Source organism: Orycteropus afer, unplaced genomic scaffold (genome assembly GCF_000298275.1).
Source record: "Orycteropus afer afer isolate SDZICR_OR568_19922 unplaced genomic scaffold, OryAfe1.0 scaffold00014, whole genome shotgun sequence".
Classification (NCBI taxonomy): Eukaryota; Metazoa; Chordata; class Mammalia; order Tubulidentata; family Orycteropodidae; genus Orycteropus; species Orycteropus afer.
Genome location: NW_006921601.1, coordinates 2,704,853 through 2,710,245, shown reverse-complemented (window position 1 = coordinate 2,710,245; position 5,393 = coordinate 2,704,853).

The following is a 5,393-nucleotide window of genomic DNA, read 5'->3' as shown; positions in this document are numbered from 1 at the left end:
TGGCTCAGGAAGTCCTAGGAGACACAGGAGTTCTCTATCCTGCCTTGTCCCTGAACTTCTGGGATTTTACTGAGCTCTATGGCTTTATAACAAGATGAACACAGTCTCCACCCCCCCCCTTTGATGCTGCCAATACACCCATAACACCTTCCCAACAGTAGGGTGTTTTACTGGCTTGGAGAAGCTAATTTCATCTTTTTCTCTCAGAGAAGAGAAAATTTTTGTAAAATTATTAGAGGTAAGGGAAGAGAAGTCATGCATCAAACAAAAATGGAAAAGAACGGAGATATGTTGGAAGTGAATTGGTTTCAATTTCTTCATAGATTTGATTTTTAAATGCCAGCTAATTTTGTCCAAGCAATCTGATTCTTAGTGCTGTAATGGATCTAACCAAGATTTTATGCACAGCAGGTTTGTCTGTGAAATCATGATTATAATGTTGAATACCCTGTGAAGAGGAATCCTGGTTCTGCGCTGTTAAGAGACATAAGCAGAACTTCCATGAAGTCAATAGTGGTCCTTTCAGTGAGATTCTTATTCCTGTGTTGAGCCTGGATTTGGAAAGTAAGTAGTAAGGGAGAGTGGAGGATAGAAATATGATTCTAAACACAGAAGATCTTGGAATCCGAAGAGCAATTCTTATTTTTCCTTAGATCCTATGGGTTTCCTAAGTCTCCTCTTCCTTAAAGAAGTGTCAGATTACACAATGCATGACTCAGTGATCCCGCATCTGTCATTTTAGAGAAATGAATGCAGGAGTGGATGTTAAATCTAGGGAAAGGGAATAAGGTGAGAGAACATTTGACAGTAAACATGATTTTTTTACGGAAGATTCCTAACCCTGGGGGCAGATTCACAGTCATTTAGAGGAGCATTTTCCCCATTTGCATGGGGAAATAGCGTGTTTTTAAAAAATCAGACCAGGAGAGATCAGTGGGAGCCTCTGTCGTCTGACGCTCACATTCATCTCTGACTCACATTGGCCTATCTCTGGCTGCTTTGGTTCAGGTAAAATCATTTGAAGAAACATGTATTGAACACTTGTTATATGCCAGGATTTATCTTATTTTCTGTAAATAAAGATGATTCAGGTATGGTCCCTACCCTGGATCATCTTACAGTCACAGAGAAAGACAAATAATTTTAATATAATATGTTAGAGCTAAGGTAGAAATAAGTCCATGGTGGTACAGGTGTACATGCATATCTATTATAGACTAAATGTTTGTGAATGTATTTATTTGTGTGTGTCTGTGTCTATGTGTGTTGGTAATGTAAGTAATGAAGAAGGCAAATGTGTGATCAGTAAGGCAAGTGTTCTTGGGGAATATGTTTCCTAAATGGGATCTTGAAAAACCTGTGATTATTAGCTGGATGCAAAAGGGATGGAAATCATAGCAATATCCTGTAGCTGCCCTTTCATTATGTTATTCTTAGCTTGTAGCATAACTTTGAACCTTGTAATAAATACTTGGCTATATGCTCTATGTCTCCTTTCATGAGACTGAGAAACATTGCTAAGGTACCATTTAATTTTCCCTGATATCTAGACACATGGATTCAAATTTCTACTCTGAGAAGGGTGGAAACTGTGGCAAAGAGAGGAATAAGACTAAAACTGAGCTGAACCACAACCGGAGACTCTCAGAACCAACCAGGTCACACTTTACACTATATGGATGGTAACTGAGAAAGTGCCTAACTTAAAATAGCTTGCATTGTCAAAATTTATTGTTATATTAGTGTTTTGACATAGATTATGTTTCCCTTGAGGAATAATTCTGTATTACTTTGGTTTAAGTACTTGTTAGATCATATAGACTCATTTGTCTGTTAATATTTGCTGCAAATCTTTGGTATTCCAAGAACAACACTAGGCACTGTGGATAACACGTGACTGTGGTTTGTACCCTCCTCTCTAGGATTCTTTGACTCCAGGAGCTGGGTCTTTGATCTGTATCTCCAATTTTTCCAAATGGATTTTTAAAATTGATTGTACTAATTGGCCCATAGGAGTTCTGGTAGCATAGTGCCTAAGGCACTTGACTGCTAACCAGAAGGCTGGCAGTTCAAACCCATCAGCCACTCCTCGGAAGGAAGATGGGGCAATCTACTTCTGTAGTGATACTGCCTTGGAAACCCAAGGAGGGGTTGCTATGAGTCATGTCCGACTGGACGGCACATAGCAACAACAACAACAAGTGGCCCATAGTATTTGCTCAACAACTCAGGCTGATTGAATAGTCCCAGTGTGATGAGTATCCAAGGAAAGTAATGCTATATCTATGTAGTAGGCATGCCTCTGAGTAGTGAGCCTATGCTGAGAAAAAAATGAGGTACAAAAATGTAGTGTGTTCTAGTTATGTGGTGGAGATAATGGCTGGAAAGGTGATCTGTGATCAAATTCTGTTGTTAGGTGCCGTTGAGTCAGTTCTGACTCATAGGGGCCCTATGTACAACAGAATGAAACACTGCCTGGTCCTGTGCCAACCTCACAATTGTTACCATGCTTCAACTCACTATCCCAACCAGTGTCAATCCATCTCATTGAGGGTCTTCCCTTGTGGTCAGACAAGGTGGGCAAATTTCATCTATAGTCAGTCTGGAGCTAGAAATTGTCACCAAGCAGAAATGTGGTTAGCTTGTGTTCATTTGTTAAATGTTTGTTATAATTCTTCTATATAAAGGTAGAAATGGCTATAATGGTGCTAGGAACTCTTAAATTTTGACATAATTTATTAAAAGTAAAGCTATGCTAACCCTTTGATTCCAATTTTGGATAAAGCCTATACATAGCGATCCAACTGTTTGGAATGTATCCTAATATATTATTGGCTTAGGTGAAAATCAGTATATGTATAAGGTGGTTCGTAAGGGAAGTGTTTATGATAGTACAAATTGGATGCAATTATAATGTTCATTAGTAAGAGAGCAGTTACCTAAATTTTGGTTTACCTGCACTGTGTGATACCACATAATTAATAGCAAGGCTAGGTGTATCTGTATGTACTGGTGAAAAGGATCTCCAAGGTATGTTGATTGTTTTTTGAAAAAAGCAAGTCTAATCCATATGCTAACACACACACACACATTTAAATAAATAGGAGACATCGGGAAAGACATATACCAACCTGTGATCTGTGATTATTAATGAGAAGGTAGTGGGCTTGAGGATGTTTGGAGGAGAACTTTTACTATATTACACATTCTTTTCTGTTATTTAAATTTTTCAAAAATAAGACACCTGAATTTGTTATCCATGCATACACATACACAGAGACAGATTTACCTATGTTTAACAACTTTAGTTAGAATTCACATACTATACAATTTGTCCTCTTAAAGCATATAATTTGATGGCTTTAATGTATTTTCAGAGTTGTGCAATAATCACCACACTCAATTTTAGAACATTTTCATCACTCCAAAAAAGAAACCCTATACCACTAGCTATCATGCCCCAATTGCTTCATCTTGCTAGCCCTAAGCAATCACTAATCTGTTTTATGCCACTACAGATTTGCCTGTTCTGGATATTTTATATTCATATTCAGATGGGTTCATACAAACTATGGTTTATTGTTACTGCTGTTTTTCACTATAATAAGTGAAAACTTAGTATAAGTTTTAAAGGTCCATCCATGTTGTTTTATGTATCATTAATTCATTTCTATTTTATGACTAATATTATATTTCACTTATGCATTCATTAGTTGATGGACATTTGTGTTATTTCTGCTCTTTGGTTGTAATGAATAATATTGCTAAGAATATTTGTGTACATGTGTTTTTTATTGTTTTTTTTTTCTGCTTGTGTACAGACATACGTTTTTAGGTTAGGCATTACCTGTTGTTGTTATTGTTATGTGCTGTCGAGTCAGACCTGACTCATAGCAACCCCTCCTTGGGTTGCTGAGGCAGTATCACTATGGAAGTAGATTGCCCATCTTCCTTCCGAGGAGTGGCTGGTGGGTTTGAACCCCCAGCCTTCTGGTTAGCAGTCAAGTGCCTTAAGCACTATGCTACAAGAGCTCCCAGGTATTACCTCGTAAACAGTTTTTCTGGGTCATATGGACTCCTATGTTTAACTTTTTAATGAACTTCCAGATGGTTTTCTCAACAATTTATGAGAGGACTAGGCTCTACACATCCTCTCCAAAGCTCGCAATTATCTATCTTTTTTGGTGATAGCCATCCTATTAGGTGTGAAGTGGTATCTCATTGAGGTTTTGATTTGCATTTCCCAAAACACACTGAAACTCTGCAGCATTTCTTTGTCCTATAGGGTTGCTATGAGTTGGTATTGACTCCATGGCAAAGGGTTTGGTTTAGTTTGGTTTAATGATACTTTTCATGTGCTTAGTGGCTATTTGCAAATCTTCTTTGGGAAAATATCTATTCAAATCTTTTACCCATTTTAAGTTGGTTTATTTGTAAGAGTTCTTTATGTATTCTAGATATAAGCCTTATGACAGATGCATAATCTGCAAATTTTTTTCTCCCATTCTGTGGGTTGTCGTTTCACTTTCTGAATCATGTCCTTTGAAACATAAAAGTTTTTAATTTTGGCAATGTCCAATATTTCTACTTTTTCTTTTGCTGTTAAAAATGTATATATTTGATACATATTTGAAATATGGATGATTAAACATTTAAAAACGTAACAGTATATTTTACTCAAAGCAGGGAATACGGGAAAACAAATTGAAATAGGGAAGATTATGGATGACTATAGAGACCCTTTCCTTTAATCATTTAAAATATTTCAGAAGTTCATGATACTAGTTTTTATTTTACTAAGGATGAATTAACATGGGCACCTGTCTCTCCCTAACATGATGTATGGGTAAGGTTATTGTAATTATTATGTTTGTATGATTTGATGTGAGAATGTTTTTCTTTTGCCAGGTATTCCTGATGAAAAAGCATGGACATAGTTTTCAAAAGAGTTTTTAATCTCTAGAAGTAGTAGATAGATAATGAAGACAATAGACAATCATGACAGACTAAAGTGAGAGAATAGTGCTGAGTTTGGGTTGAGTAAGAAACTAGACAAGCTGGTGGTTTAAATGGAAATTCTGTTGTGTTGATATGTTTACTGTTTTGGGAGCTCATTCATGGTTCACATTAACAGGGAGTTTGAGCTGGAGATAGGATTGCCAAAGAGATTATTCAGAATATGAATTTACCCCTTGACTCCCCAGCTTCTTTAGTTTCTCTGAGAAAAATGTTAGAACTACAAGGTACTTTGGCTCTCACACATTTTATCCATCATGTGACTATCTTTTCAGAGAAGAGACAATGTGAACAGTTGTATGTTCAAATCATTACAAAACACACATACACACACACAATCGTGAAGCGAGAGCCATGTAGCAAGGGCAGCTTAAGTA